A 17,164-nucleotide genomic window follows, 5' to 3' on the forward strand; every position below is an offset into this window, starting at 1 on the left:
TTCATTCAGGTGTTATGGCTTCATGAACTGACATGCTGAACAAAACAGGATGTTTTATACAGTTTCTGTTGGGTGGTGCAGCCTGGCTCCTCCTCTTGGCACATTAGATGTGGTCCAGTCACAAAGTGATCCATGCTCTGTTGTAATGCATAAGCATACAAATTTACCTTAATTGTGAGCTGGATTGTAAGAAAGTTTAAGTGTGGCAATAACCTATAACAATAAATGTTGATGGGAAAAGATGCAAAAGGGAATCAGACAGACTAGGTTAGTCCAAACAAAAAGGCCTCCTGATATAATTCAAGGGATGTGTTATGATGGTGCCTGGTAAACAAGCGGAGTGTGGGACTGGAAATCAATCAACCAAAATTGGTGTGCTAGAAATTAGGCCTAATGGGTGGACAAAATAATGAAGGGATGGGCTATATCCTCCAAACTCTCTCTTTTGAGTTTCTTAAAAAGAAAATACTTTGTGGGAGAAATTAGCAGAAATGGTTGGCCAGAGGGATACTGTGATGCTGGCTGACTGAAAGACAAGAGAAGGGTAAGGAGTAAGCTTCACCAGCATGGCTGCCATCCCCTACCATTTCCTGGAACCCCTGACTGACTTCATCCTAATCCTGAGAGATGTCCTGAGCAGACCAGACCAGAGAGAGGGGCCCAGATTATGTCACAACCTCCACCTGCTCTGGCTAACACCACCTAGGATGTAAGACTTCGTCTCCTCCCCAACCTGCAACGTGTTCTTTTCCTTCCCTACCATATTGCTTCTTTTCTGATCTCTCTTCTTTTTCCTTCTGTCTAATCAGAGTGTGGCTTAGCTGGCTAAGACTGCATATATTGCAACACTGCTGTGAGCCTGTGACCAGAAAGGCAGCTAAATGTATTATCCTAAACAGTCTGACGCTGACAAGTTTGCCAGATTTCGAAGTGGCTGATAAGACCATGTGCTGTGCCTGTCAGGTCGTAAGTGGGAGTCAACGCCGGAGACAGAAATGCATTTTCTGTCTTTGCTGATCTTTTCTCTCCTCATTTGTGTGTGTGTGTTTGTCTTGTTTTGTTTTCTAGAAAATGGGGGATTGGACTTTAACAAGAACAGCAACAACAACAACTACAGCCCATCTCAACTAACTGCTCATCTTTTCCCCAAAAGGACTGTTATTACTATCTTCAATACCATCTAAAAGACTGTAAAACAGAGGTTTGCTTTTAAAAACTCTCCAGCTAAAGGAAAGAGAACAAGGGATATCATTAATATGAAAACCTTACTTAATACTTCACATTTCAAGAGCGTTAACTGTTTTTTCTTCTTTTCTGTATCTTTATGAAATGACTAAAAAGAACCAGCACATCCCTCAGCCCACGCTGCTTCCTGCAGACCCCATTGGCCTGGAATGGTGAACCGCAGACAGTGGGAGCTGCGATTGGCCGAACCTGCGGATGCTGCAGGTAAACAAAGCGTCCTGGCCCGCCAGAAGATTTCCCTGATGGGCTGTGTGCCAAAGGTTGCCGATCACTGTTGTATACCAAACCCTGAATCTGTTTAAAACTGTTTAATGTTGGACAATTTCAGGGTCACTTTAATACATTTGACTTTTTGGGTCCATATATTCCATCTAAATTAATACACCAGCTCCTGGCGAAGATTTGAAACTTCCAGCTGGAATACAAGTTGTTTCCTTCATAATGAGAAAACAAGGTGTCTCTTTTTGAATTCTAACAACTTTTCCTCTGAAAAATTCCAAAATCGTTATGCAAAATATCTTGTGCCATCCCAGCTTGTGCGAAACTTCTTGGTACATATGCTGAGCATCTCTTGGTTTGGCTTCAGTTAGCAACCTACTTTCACAAGTTGCTTTCCATGGGCTTCTCTTCAGTGTGGTCTTTTGGCTAATTTTACACAGCTTTGTCTTCTTTCCAAACTCACAGTTTCCTTGTCAGCACATCGCCAAAAAGTCTTAAATACAGTCCTGTTGTAATCTTGCCACATTCCTTTACAGGTCTGTACTTGTTTAGTAGTTCATCATACCGAATTTAAAACACAATATTATCCAAACTATTCCCAATATTCTTTGGGGTCAGGTCACCTTAACAGTGATATTTCCTCAAGTTGAAGAGATTTGGTACAGAATGCCTTAGATAGCTTTAATTCTCTATACAGTTTCTCAGATTTTAACCAATACCTTTATATTGCTATACTGCTATAGCATATTATTCTTGCATTAAATATAACAACTTGATCTACTGTATATATCACATAGTACAAAATCTAAGCATAAAGCATACTGTATAAAAGGGAAAAGGTATAAGAGGAAGTTATTTCACAATTTTGAGAATTGCAGGACAGAGAGAGAGAAAAAATTAATGACTAGAGATAATGGCACATCAAAAGGTTCAAAACCTGGGCTTCTTTTCTGAAACTTTCCTGATTTTAGCTGAATCTCTTTGGTAAGAACATCTTGCAAGATCAGCTTTCTCTGTAATGTCTCTGCCCGTGGTTGCATGAGCAGGCACAACTTATTTTAGTTTCATTCCCTCCCGCCCAGCCATTCGGCCCTTGATATCATGGCTCCAGATGGCTGATTCAGCATCATCAAACTGCAAGATTTATATATTTTGTGTCCTGGAAATTCTGCAAGCAAAGCAGTCTTATGGAATTTCTCCTGAGTCATATTTAACTCCTATTCGGAGCAGAATCGGAATCATGCCCAATATTTGTTCCAATGAGTCAACATTAAAAAAGAGCTAAATTTGGGGTAATAAGAGTCAGCCACAGTATATAGTCATGGATCATTAAATCCTCACCAATTCTGCATAGTATTGCCTGCCCTTTCTTTGAACTACCCTGATTTCCTTCCTTTTCTTAAAACAACAACAGCAACAAACACCCTTCTTCCTACAAAGTATATGAAATTTCAAGGCTCCAGGACCGTATATATGTATAAAAATGACTTGTGGTTTGCACTAATATTTCTATTGTTTCAAATGACTTATATTTAAATAATGATCTTGGGCATTGTGCACAGCGATAATATTATCCTAAAAGCCGCTAATGTGTTTATTGGCATGATCTAGTTCTAGGAAGTTGTTGGGGGTTCTTGTCAATTAAAAAAATGATTTCTTCCTCCATATGTAGGATTGGCAGATACTGGTACATATATAATAGGAGCTTTGGGAATCATGATCTTAAGTTGTTTTTAAAGTCGTGGACATACTTGTGGATTTTACCTTCTGTAACTTATTTGATGAAAGTGTTGATGGGAAAAGGAGAAGAACTTGGTTGTTACTGCAGTTAATTTTTCTCTCTATGCATCAGCGGCAACATTCTCATTTGGATTGTGGACAGCTCTTTAGGCTGTAAGTGGTCTGACAAGATCTCTCTGGTAGTGATCAGATGAGTGTTCTTGTTTCTTTTGTGGGATTACCTCTTTTGTGTAATAGCAGAACAGGACTTAATACATCTCTGTTATATTAAATCAGCATTTGTGGTGAGGATAATTGGAGAGGATAACTGGATTGTTTTGGGAATGTCTGAATCTTCCCTCTCAGGAGGAGGAGGAAGACTATTCATCTTCATATCCCAACAGAGAGACAATTCAGCCCTTTCAAGACCCAGTAACTATTCCATTTTGCTTTTTCAAAAACTTGAAACAGATAATATTTTATTATACATGGGCAAAAATGAGTTTTTTCAACTGTAGCTCATGAATGCTTCTTCTCTAATTAAAAAAACCAACAACCTCTTTTCACTGGTCTATGGCCAAAGTTTCATATGATCTATTGAGAGCTTTACTTCCCTGACGATGATATAGCACAACTGGTTGCTGAGTTCTGTGACTTTATTCTCATGCAGAATTATTTCAAATTTGGTGACAATATATACCTCCAGACCAGGGGCGGCTCTAGAAAATAGGCTGCCCCAAGCAGCGCGGTGTGCTGCGCCTGCGGACGGTTCGCGGGTCCGGCGGCTCCGCTTGAGCTGCCGCAGTCATGCCAGCGGGAGGTCCAGCCGAGCCGCGGGACGAGCGCCCCCTCCGCAGTCATGCCTGCGGCAGGTCCGCTCGTCCGCGGCTCCGGTGGACCTCCCGCAGGCATGACTGCGGCAGGTCCACCGGCCCAGCCTGCCGCCCCCTAGATTTGGCCGCCCTAGGCAACAGCTTGGTTTGCTGGTGCCTAGAGCCGCCCCTGCTCCAGACCAGTGGTACTGCTATGGGCACCTGCATGGCCCCACAATATGCCAACATTTTTATGGCTGACCTGGAACAATGCTTCCTCAGCTCTCGTCCACTCACGCCCCTTCTCTACATACACTACACTGATGATATCTTCATCATCTGGACCCATGGGGAGGAGACTCTGGAAGAATTCCACCATGATTTCAACAGCTTTCACCCCACCATCAATCTCAGCCTGGACCAATCTACGCGGGAGGTCCACTTCCTAGACACCACAGTACAAATAATGACGGTCATGTTAACACCACCCTATACCGAAAACCCACTGACAGCTATGTCTACCTTCATGCCTCCAGCTTCCATCCCGGACACACCACATGATCCATCGTCTACAGCCAAGCGCTGAGGAACACCACATTTTCTCCAACCCCTCAGACAGAGACCAACACCTACAAGATCTTCCCCAAGCAGTCTCAAAACTACAATACCTGCACGAGAAAACAAGGAAACAAATCAACAGAGCCAGACGTGTACCCAGAAGCCTCCTACTGCAAGACAAGCCCAAGAAAGAAACCAGCAGAACTCCACTGGCCATCATCTATAGTCCTCAGCTTAAACCTCTCCAACGCATCATCAGGGATCTACAACCCATCCTGGACAATGATCCCTCACTTTCACAGGCCTTGGGAGGCAGGCCAGTCCTTGCCCACAGACAACCCGCCAACCTTAAGCATAGTCTCACCAGCAACCACACACCACACCATAGCAACTCTAACTCAGGAACCAATCCATGCAACAAACCTCAATGCCAACTCTGTCCACATATCTACACCAGCAACACCATCACAAGACCTAACCAGATCAGCTACAACATCACCAGTTCATTCACCTGCACGTGCACCAATGTTATATATGCCATCATGTGCCAGCAATGCCCCTGTGCTATGTACATCAGCCAAAGTGGACAGTCCCTATGTAAAAGGATAAATGGACACAAGTCAGATATTAGGAATGGCAATATACAAAAACTTGTAGGAGAACACTGCAACCTTCCAGGCCACACAATAGCAGATTTTAAGGTAGCCATCCTACAGCAAAAAAAACTTCAGGACCAGACTTCAAAGAGAAACTACTGAGCTTGAGTTCATTTGCAAATTTGACACCGTCAGGTCAGGATTAAACAAAGACTGTGAATGGCTAGCTAACTACAAAAGCAGTTTCTCCTCCCTTGGTGTTCACACCTGAACTGCTAGAAGAGGGCCTCATCCTCCCTGATTGAACTAACCTCATTATCTCCAGACTGATTCTGGCCTGCATATTTATACCTGCCTCTGGAAATTTCCATTACATGTATCTGACGAAGTGGGTATTCACCCACGAAAGCTTATGGTCCAATACATCTGTTAGTCTATAAGGTGCCACAGGACTCTTTGTTGCTTTTTACAGATCCAGACTAACACGGATACCCCTCTGTTATTTGTGAGTGTTATTCTTCAAAGGAGCTGTCCATAGGAAATGCTCAGATGCAGTCAATCATGATCCTGCAAGATTTGGATTAAACCTCACAGACTGATTTCCAGTTATACTAAACTTGGCCTTTGATTTAATCCTTTTTGTCTGAAAGGTCAGTGTTCTTGCAAAAGTGTCAACTAGCTTGATTTCTTGCAGTATTAATTCATTAAAGAGTTAATGGCCTACTGTGTCCATGAAGAGCATCATGGACTATACTGTCTGACCATCTGCTACAGAAAGATACAGAGAGCCCGGAAAGAATGATTCATAATTCTGATGCAACATCCTATGGATAACATAGAACAGTGCAGCAGTGGGAAAAGATGAATTTGAATGTATTATTGAGTATACTGAGCAGATGGACATGGCTATGGTTAATGTCACACATACTGATGAACAGTAGGGCTGAGCAAGGGGCACCTGGACACTGTGGCTTATTGTGCCAGAAGTAACAGTGAATTTCCTTACTGAACAATCAACAACTATTAACATGAAAACTGGAAATCCAGAATTCCCATCACTGGACATTCTGGGATGAATTCATTCAGTGGAGTTGCATGGAAGGAGCTGAGGGTATAATTATACCCACTGCATAGTATGTTAGGGACATGATATGAGGACAAAATGTATACCAATTGTTCAGGTATGAAACAGCTGACCATATCTAGATTTGGTTTTGGTTGAGTGAAACTGCTCATATGTTTCAACAAATATTGGTCAAAAAGTCACTCTGAGTAGCCAGGAAAGTGTTTGCTTTGATAAATACTTTTATGCTAGAGTTGGCACAGTAAACACATCTGTCAGGTAAGTGAAAAGTTAATAGTTGGATTTGAAGTGCTTTTAAAGAACAAAAAAGCAATGTGATAAGATACCTGTATTAAACCTAAAGAGAGGGGCTCTTCTTCAGGGAGCACTGTGGAAAAATAAATCCCAACCACTGATATATTTAGATTTTAAATTTGAACCTGCTCCTACTAATCAACCATATAGTTACCAATCACTTAAGGCATGATCCAGTGGTGGCTTGTGCCTAGGGTAACCAGATGTCCCAATTTTATAGGGACAGTCCCAATATTTGGGAATTTTTCTTATATAGGCACCTATTACCCCCCCACCCCCATCCCGATTTTTCACACTATCTGGTCACCCTACTTGTGACTTTTATATAATATTACAAATGTGTGCATCATTTTAGAGTAAGAAATGTCCTTTGCTTGAAAGAGCTTACAGTCTGAGACAAAGTGACAATCAAAGAGACCAGTGATATTTCTGGGTAAAAATGTGATTAAATACTGAAGTCCTGTGATTCTTGTTCACATGCACAGAATTAAATTGATGAATGAGTTTGGGTTTGGGAAGGAATTGTTCCTGAGGTATATTGACAAGGATGTTGGGCCAAGGTTCTGCTCTCAGTGATAGCGGTATAAATCCAAAGTAACTCCATTGACTTTGAGTATGAAATCTGTCCCTTTGGAATTTTATTTTTCTGCTTTACTTTGGAGCAATGGCTACAGCCATCTGTTATGTTAAGCGGGTGTATCCCATGCAGCCAGTTTCCTATGACTGCAGAGTCTGGCAGTGAGTATTGATAAACCTTGAAGACCTTTGTCCTTCCTATCTTCCATGTTTTTATGAGGTGCCTTTTCTCCTTTACTGTGCCCATAAAGGGGAAACAAAAACAAAACCTACTTAAGTGCACCCAATGAGCCTGAAAAACTTTACGCTGATGCACAAATGAACAGGGGAGCTTTAGTTAAAGAAGCACTTCTTTGGCACTGGAATTGTCAGTGTTTATTGGTTGTCTTCATATGAGCCAAACAGGCCCTGGGGTTAGTATGTTCACGTCATGAGGGTGTTTCTGCTGAAGCCTACTGATTTACTGAATACAATCTGTGACAATCCGGTCAATTGTCCTTGAAATTGAAATGGCCAAGAGTTTGTCTCTGCTTTTGAGGTAAAAATGACCAATGAAACACTGCAAAAGGACCATCCTGGTATTCTGTGTGATGGTAGCAAAGGTAATATTGGTTCCAGGAACTTCTAAACATTTTTGAAATAGCCAAAGCCATCCTCCTAATCAAGCAGTTGAAAAGGCTGTACATCAATATTTGCTCCTGATCTGAAGTGTGGTGGTCAGGAAGAGGTGAAAAGAAAGTTGAGAATAGGTTTTTTGTTTTCAGGCTGCCCTCATAGGTTGCTCCAGTAAGGGGTGGCCATTGTACTTTAACCCAAGGCCCAAAGGCATTACAGGGTTGGCAGGTGATCGATGAGTGGCTTATCAGTGTCCAATTCTATACCAGCTGTAGGAGTCTATCATCACAGTGTATGGTCCCACCACCACCACCAACGATACAGCTTCAGATAATTTTTACCAGCAACTGCAGATAATCCTTAATGAAACCCTGAGAAGAGATGTCATCATGATCCTGGGAAACTATAATGTGAAGGTAGGAAAGTACCCTGGTAAGTACACTCCGGAAGTTTGGTATTGGACAGAAGAACATGAACAGGCAGCAACTGCTGGAATTTGCAGCTGCCGTGACAATGGAGATTGCTGATATGCTCTTCTGTTACCCACAGACTCACAATAAGATCTGGCATAACCCAGTTGGTTTCACTAGATCTGTTGGCAACTGTGTTCTTGTTAACAATCATTGACAATCAACAGTTTCTGATGTACAAGTTTGTAGAGGTCCTGAACTTGACATGGACCATGGGCTTCTGCTGGCAAAAGTGCACCTTCATTTTCAGTGTCAACTAGTTAATAGGCTAAAATTAGTCCAATACAACTAAAAGCTCCTATTAGAACCAACCTATCAAACAGGTTTTTGTTTTGAACTCTCAAGGCTATATTGAAGCACCAGAAGTTGCAGTCTCACTCCATTCCTCCATCAAGCCACCGAATAACCTTGTTTTAACTCATTGGTGCTGACTGCTGCCAGCTTTGGGCTGGGACCTCAGCCCTTCAAAGGTCAGTGATGGATCAGTGAAGAGATGCTTATGGTTCTTGGAGTTAAGAAAGAAGTGAGACTGCAGGTTGAGTAGTCAAAAATGTGATTGTTGAGAGCAAAAGCAAAGGCCGAATGGGTTCAGTTTTGGAACATTGTCAAGTCATTGTGTAAGAAAGATAAGGAATCCTGGTGGTCAACTCAAGAAGCCAGTTTAGAACAGGCTGCTTTCAGGGACTATCTCTGCAGCTTCCATTCAACTTTGCAATGTCTGCAGGGGAAGATAGCACCAGCATGTCCAGTACAGAATCAGGAGGACATCATCAGCCAGGGTCTGCAAGACTAGTTGTATCAATGAGAATATAATTGCAATATGCTCCTCAGTTGTCTGCTACTCCTGTCCCTCTTTCACATGGAATGGGGCAGGAAGTTCCAGTAGAGTAACCTTTCTTCATCCATTAAGAGATCCAAATTGCAGTTTGTAAGTTGAAGTCTGAGAAGGCACCAGGCGTTTGTATCATTACCACTGAGTTGCTGAATGCAGGTAAGATTATTGGAGTATTGTGTCTGTTCTGAAAATCCTGCACAATCTGATGCCCTAATATCATCCCCAATGGCAGGAAGAAGGGTGTTATTGCCCTTTTTGAACAGAAGCAGAAAAAGGCTGAGTGTAGCAACTATAGAGGTATTAAATTATTTGTGATGTCCTGTCCCTTTAAATGTTTGAGCACTCCCCCACCACAGTGCAAAGCCTCATTTTCATGTTAGTTTCAGTTTTGCCAGCAGCACAATAAAAGTTACCACAGCAGATAGCTATGTTTCTATCCTGTCCCTCTGTGTCTATGTCTCTCTCCGTCTCTGCTGGGTCCAAATATAACATATTGGCAACATGGACCTGGTACACCATGAGTGTCCCATGCTCCCAAAGAAAGCAAATAATAATAAAAAATGAAAAAAATTCACCTTGAAACAAAAGGTGGAGACTGCTGCTGCATTTTGCTTCAGGTACAGAATTAGCCTGCTAGCAAGAGAGAGGAAGTAGGCAAATAAATAGAGCAAAGGCGAAGCATTCTGCAACTATTGCTGGAGCAGTTCAAAACGAAACTTGAGGGGGAAGCAAGTAGCCATCTCCGCTGACCATGTGCTAGCAGACAAAGAGAGAAAAAACACTTTTATCTGCACCGAGAGTCTTTAGGCACCAAAGAAAGTGATCTGTGTTCTGCTGGGTAGACACAGTCACCAGGTGCAGGTAGTGTATAATTAAAAAATAATCCTGTGGAAGAGAAGATGTCCAAAGGTGTGAAGTCCTCCAGGACAGCAGAGAAATGTCAACTTTTGTGGGCAAGCTGTGATGTTATTGACATGAACTGTGACTGTATAGATCGTTGTTGCAACCAAGGTCCTATAGTTGCACCAAATCGTATACGAAGGAGGTCAAGTAAAGTGTTTATGAAAAGGTTATGATTTGCTGGTTATGATTATGCTATCTGTATGCATGTATCATTTTTGTATTTAAAGTTATAAGTATTGGTTTTATACCTGTTTCAAATGTTGGCTCCTGGGGTAACGCCCACGAAGTAATCAGCCAGATATGCCATGTAAGATATCTGCAAAAATGTTATAATTTGCCAGATATGATAATCTTGTTTATATGTTTGTATCATCATTGTATTATGAGTTATAGATATGTATGTGTGTCTGTATTTCAAACTTGTGCTCTGCTTTTGGGTGACACCCCAGGCAGTTTGGCATCAGCACTGCCTAGCCAGCTTGATGGCCCATGAAGGACCATCAGCTATACAACTGACCCATTGAGAGAAGGCAGATACACCTTTTGACTCAGCAAGGCATGCAGGGACATGCCTATGGAGAGAACTCTAAGGCTTCCAAGCCATGTGCTGGGCAGCTTGTGTTTGAAACAAAGGAAGCACAGGCTGCATGGCAAGAGACTATAAAAGGCAGCTGCATCTTCTCCATTTTGTCTTCAGTCCTGCTTCTGACCTCTGGAGGAATGTGCTTGAAACTGAAGTTCTGAACAAAGGACTGAATGACCTACCCAAGCAGGGATGTTTGTACTCCAGAGACTTGACTGGTTTAAATCAGCAGTAATCCCATCAAGCCTGAAACAAGACTGAACTAAGAACTTTGCAATTGTTATATGTATTTTATTCCATTTAACCAATTTTAACTCTCATCTATATTTCTTTCTTTTCATGAATAAACCTTTAGATCAGGCATCGACAACCTTTGGCACGCAGCCTGTCAGGGAAATCCACTGGTGGGCCGGGCTGGTTTGTTTACCTGCAGAGTCCACAGGTTCAGCCGATCCCAGCGCCCACTGGCCGCGGTTCGCCATTCCAGACCAATGGGGGCTGTGGGAAGCGGTGCCAGCCACTGCTTCCTGCTGCCCCCATTGGCCTGGCACAGCGAACTGCGGCCAGTAGGAGCCGTGATCTGCCAAACCTGCGGACACGGCAGGTAAACAAACTGGCCTGGCCTGCCCGGGTGCTTACCCTGGTGGGCTGCGGGCCAAAAGTTGCTGATCCCTCTACTAAATTTTGAATCTATCACCAGACATTGTCTCAAGTTCCTCTGGAAGAAACCTTGACTGTTTTGAAGACTTATACAGAAGAAAAGTTAGTCACAAAAGGGGATACTGAAGGTGAAAATTCAACTAAGATGGGCTATCAGTCATTTTACCCTTGTATGTGATTGAAGGAAAGTGTCCACATCTTGTGGCAGATCTTGGCTTGAAAAGCGTGAGGTGAACTGGACCAAGATCAAAGACAACAAAAAACACCTCAAAACCCTCAAGAGAAACTGGACAAACACTGCAAACTTTTTGAGAAAGAACTTAGACAAATGAGCAACATGTCAGTGAAGCTCACTTTTAAGTCTGATACCCAAAATATTACAAGTTCAGAGTTGTGCCTTACACTCTGAAATCTCTGGTGGAACCACTTATAGTGAACATCAGAGTCTTTGTCATCGGTTTCATACAGTGAGTGGGCTATACCCATTGTACCATTGATCAAGAAGGATGGCTCTGTCTAACATTGTGGAGATTTCAAAGTGACACTGAATCCAGTTTTATGTGCAGAACAGTATCCATTACCTTGTATTGAAGATTTGTTTGCTACTCTTAGTGGGGAACAGTGTTTCAGTAAACTGGATTTGCTCAGTACATACCTATAAATCTCAAAATCAGCACACAAAAAGGCTTATTTTGTCAGAACAGGTTGCCTTTTGGTATCACAACAGCATATGCCTTACCCCAGAAAGCCATGGATTCAGAGGGGACTGAACAGAGTTCAGTGCTATTTGGGTGACATCCTTGTTACAGGAAAGGACCAAGAAGATCATCTTCAAAATTTGGATGCTGTCTTGCAACATTTGGAAGACCATGGACTGAGAGTATATTGAGACAAATATGAATTTTTCAAACATTCAGCTGAATACCCTAGTCATGTAATTGATGCCATGGCATAAGAAAATCACCAGAGAAAGAGAAGGCAGTTCTTCAAGTGCCATCACCAGAGAATGTGTCACAGTTACATTCATTTTAGCACCACTTAACTACTATGGTAAATTTCTGCCTAATTTGGCAACAGTATACGGCACCTTTACATGAACTGTCACAAGCAAAGAAAAAATGGAAAATGACTAAAAAGAGTGTGACTGTGCATTTAAGGAAGCAAAGAAACTGTTGACATCAGTCAAAGTTCTTACGCACTTTGATGCTTCGTGACCATTGCAATCAGCTTGTGATGCCAATTATGATGAATGAAATGGGTGCAGTACTTTCCCACATTTATCCTAATGGCACAGAGAAACCAATTTCCATTGCATTATGAACACTCACTACTCCTGAGAAGAACTATGAGCAAGTAATGTTGAGAGTTTTTCTCTGTCTTTGGAATTCGGAAGTTCCATACCTAGCTGTATGTTAGACATTTTTCCTTGCTGATAGATCATCACCTGTTACTTTTAGTTTTTGGACTGAAACATAGAATTCTATCATTAGGTGCTGTTTGTATGCAACCATGGGCATTGCTACTTGAAACTCATTCCTATACTATTCAATTCCGTAAAGGGAATCAGCCTGGCAATACTGATGGGCTGTCATGCCTGCCATGCCCAAGGTCTTGCTATCCCAAAGAATCTTTGGACAAAGTGTTCTATCTCAATTTGATGGATAGGTTATCCATTACTAGCACAGATATCAATGATTAAACCTTTAAGGATGATGTGTTTTTTCTTATGAAGGGAATGGTACTACAAAGTAGTTTTGAATCAAAAGAATCCCCAGTTTACAAAATGAATGTCACATAAATGTGAATAATCTGTAAATCATGGCTGCATCTCATGGGGAATGTGAGTGATCATCCAAAATCACTTCAATCTCTGGTTTTGGAAGCTCTTCACAAAAGTCATGTTGGCATTGTACAGATGAAAGCCATAGCCCGGAGTCATGCCTGGTGACCAGGGATAGACCAAAGACATTGAAAGAAAGGCAAAGTGTTGTACTACATGTCAAAAAATTCAGCATGATCCTGGCCCAGATCCTCTACACCAGGGGTAGGCAACCTATGGCATGGGTGCTGAACATGGCACGTGAGCTGATTTTCAGTGGCACTCACACTGCCAGGGTCCTGGCCACCGGTGCAGAGGGCTCTGCATTTTAATTTAATTTTAAATGAAGCTTAAACATTTTAAAAACCTTATTTATTTTACATACAATAGTTTAGTTATATATTATAGACTTATAGAAAGAGACCTAAAACGTTAAAACGTATTACTGGCACGCGAAACCTTAGATTAGAGTGAATAAATGAAGACTCTGCACACCACTTCTGAAAGGTTGCCGACCCCTGCTCTACACCCTTGGTTGTGTCCTCAGACTTCTTGGACATATACTCACATGGACTTTGCTGGACCTTTAGAAGGTTATAGGTCTTTGGTCGTAGTCAACACCCATTTGAAATGACTAGACATTTTTAGAATTACTTCTACTACAGACACCAAGACCACTGGACATCTTCATACCTTGTTTAGCCAATTTAGTCTACTGTTACAGTTGGTGAATGACAATGGACCTCAATTCTGTTACAAAGAATTCCAGAGGTTCCTAGCTTCAAATGGAATTCAGCACATACACCCATCTCTTTACCATTGTGGAAGAAAACAAGTCCTCACTCTGCGTTTGTTAGCAACAAGTCAGAGACAGTTTATTACGAACAATTGCAAGGGAAGACTGCAGTTGGACAGGGCCCCCTCGTGACCTTAGGCAGATCTTCCCCCTACACGCAGTATAAGACAAGTATTTATACCTTCCCGTTACATACATACAAGATTTCTGCTTAAATCAGCATTCCATTCTTATCAACTAAAAGCGAGGTGAGAAAACATCATCTCTCACAACTCTCGCGTTGTTAGGGTTAGGGCTACCTTTCATTCTATCCTTAAATTGACTAAACATTTACCCTGCTTTAATTCTGCTTCCACACCATCTGACTACAAATTGATTAGTGGAACGTTTTGTACAGATACTTAAGCTTTCCTTAAGAGCTATCAGGGCTATTTTGAATCATCAGCAGAAATTGGACAATTTCTTGCTTGTCTACAAGAACACACCACATGCTACTACCCAGGAGTCACCTGCAACTCTTTTCTTGAAGCAGTCATTGCATACCTGTTGGGACCTGCTATGTCTGATGTTGCCTCACGTGTAGCAACATCCCAAGCTATGCAAATTGATTGACATGAAACTTGTCATTTTTTTCAAGTAGGAGACTTATAGTGGACTTGCAACTACAGTCGTGGAGTGAAATGGGTACCTGGAGAACTTGTAAAAGGCACAGGACCTGTTTTTTCGTGGTAAAACTATCTGATGGTATTTTATGGAAATGCATATGGACCAGCTGCAGCCCTGACAAGTCCAGAGATGTTCCAGTGGGACTTTCTGTTCCTCTGTTTGAATCTCCTTACATTACAACTCCTACTTTTCATGACTTGGAAGAAACTTTGGTACCACATCCAGATGATTCTTTAACACGGACTTTTCCTGTTGTCCAAGACATTGCTGCACCACCCTCACCATGTTGTCCCAAAACAGTGTGAAAACCACTTGTGCACCTGCACTTGGTACTTTATTCCTTTCCTCCCAAATCAAGAATCTCCTCTTCCACACCACAGAAGCAGCTTTGACTATACTTATACACAGAAGAAGAAATTGCCCAACTGACTAAGTTAATCAGAGCAAACCTTGTACTTCTGAAAAAATATTGGTTTCCTTTCAGCCAATAATTTATACCTTCAGTCAGCTCGATATGGCACTCTCCTGTTTCCTCACAAGGACTATTGATCATTATGGGCATTAGGGTCATATAGGAGAAAGAATGAGGCTACTTTTTCTTACTGGATGACAATACGTACATGCCTGGTTTTGAACAAGGCTGAGTGTTATTGCAAATAAATGAATCTTTGCACAGAAAGCACTGCTAGTGCACCCAGGGGAATTCAATTTTTTTTACAGCTAACAGCTGAATTAATTTATTTTATTGGCACATGCTATATTTAAAGGTCACCAGATAAGCATCATTTCCAACAGTTACAGCTTCTTATATGAATTCCCAAGTGTTCATCAATAGAAAAATGAAAAGCTGGCTGGAAGGAATTGGATCCCTTCATTGTATATTCTGATACAGATTTTGCAATATCTATTTTTGTGAGAGTACATCCTTTTGCCACTTTCACAGTTTAGCCATATATTAAGTTTAATGTATTTTTGTAAATGGCTGACAGCAAGGAGAAAATACAATTTACTCATATAGATCTGAAGCTGAGCACAAAAAGGTTATTTTGGGAGTTGTATAACATACTGTGTATAATGTCTTCTGGGAACAAGATTCTATTTTACTTGGGATTGACTACATATAATATACATCATACTAATTGGAATGACCAATGTACCATATTCCCACCCTAGACATATTTGTATAATTGTAATATGGTGGTTTGCTTTCTTTTACATGTGCTTGTCATGATTGTTCAGTGGGGCCCAGGCTTTTTTTTGTCCTCTGGGTATATCAAGTATTGAATGTATGGGCAGAATCTGGTAATGCAACCACTATTAACTACAGCAATGTGCTACTAATATTAAGTACACAACAGTAAGTATTTTATTTAAGTTTTTTAAAAAGGAAGACCATTAGAATCTGTGTCTCTCATCACTAGAAAACAGTAACTGTGCTGGAGATTAGGGTTTCAGTGGTCCTAAGGAAGCATGAAACTCTGACTAGCTGGGACTAGGAGCACGGTGGAAGCTCTATTTTCTCATGATATTGAGACAGATTTTCGTTACCAATCTGCCTGGAGTGCTGATGCTGCAGGATCGTTTGGGGAGGAGATGACGTAACACACCAAGTGTTTAAATTTTAAAGCTTTATAATAAAATACAGCAGAGAGTGACGCTCCCACGTCACTCAGGGGAAGAAAGAAAGCATTAGAGCCTCAAGCCCTAACCCACTTTCATACTCACACATGCACTACCCAAAGCTGGCCGGGCCTGAGTGTAACGTAAGAAGAAGAGGGGAAAGGGTGGACAGGAGTTCTTGCCCTGGGCCCAGGTCATCCAGGGAATCCGCTGTAATCTCTGAATTGCTCCAGATCTCAGGAGGGTTTTAAGTCCTGGGCTCCTTTGGAGGTGTTCCATTCCACGACCTCTGTTGCTGGTGCTCCTTGTGCCAGTCCAAACTGCTTTCTGTGGTCTCTTTCCCTTTCCTAAAACATCCTGGCTCCAGAGACTGTTTTCTTTTCTGTCTTGGCCTTCATTGGTCTTGCTGTTATCTTTGCAGCTTTGTGTCTCAGTTGCTCTCACTGTTCTCACTGTTATCTTTGTAGCTCTGTGTCTCACTTAGTTCTTCCGTTCTCACAGCTGGTCGCGGGGGAGGTTGGACTTCCCCCCTTCTGTCTTGGCAGGTAGCAGCTGGCCTTGAGCTGGCTGGAGTTAGCTTCTTATCTTTGGACTGAGCTTGCTAGCTGCAGTGTTGAATTAGCTGCTCTTCTCCTTCCTCCCTTCTTGGCCTCTAGTACCTGCAAAGGAAACTTCCACTCCACACTTACACACCTTTGACCCTCCCCAAAATGCTTTGCGATGCTTGCAGCAGCGTTAGCAATATACAGTGCTGATCTGCCTTCCCTGGGGAGTCCCTAAGGGGAGGGGGCCATTGGGGTGTGACAATATCCCAGAGGTCAGGGAGAGGAAGCAGGAATAAGGAAAATATGCATTGTTGGCCACAGTCATTCCCCACAGAGCCACCTTGCAGCTATGGCAGGTTGTTTCCTCTTTTCAGCTGTTGTATTAGTGCAGTTCATGCTCAATGAGGAGTAAAGCTTCAGAGCATAATGGAGAAAAATAGCAGCCTAGAATGAGAAGATGAGGTGAAAAGGCAAAGTCCCATGAGTCTAATTACTCAGGCCCAATGTATATTGAGCCTATACCGTAAGGACTGGTGGGTCCTCCTGTTA

This window comes from Mauremys mutica, chromosome 4 (assembly GCF_020497125.1).
Source record: "Mauremys mutica isolate MM-2020 ecotype Southern chromosome 4, ASM2049712v1, whole genome shotgun sequence".
NCBI classification, from domain to species: Eukaryota; Metazoa; Chordata; order Testudines; family Geoemydidae; genus Mauremys; species Mauremys mutica.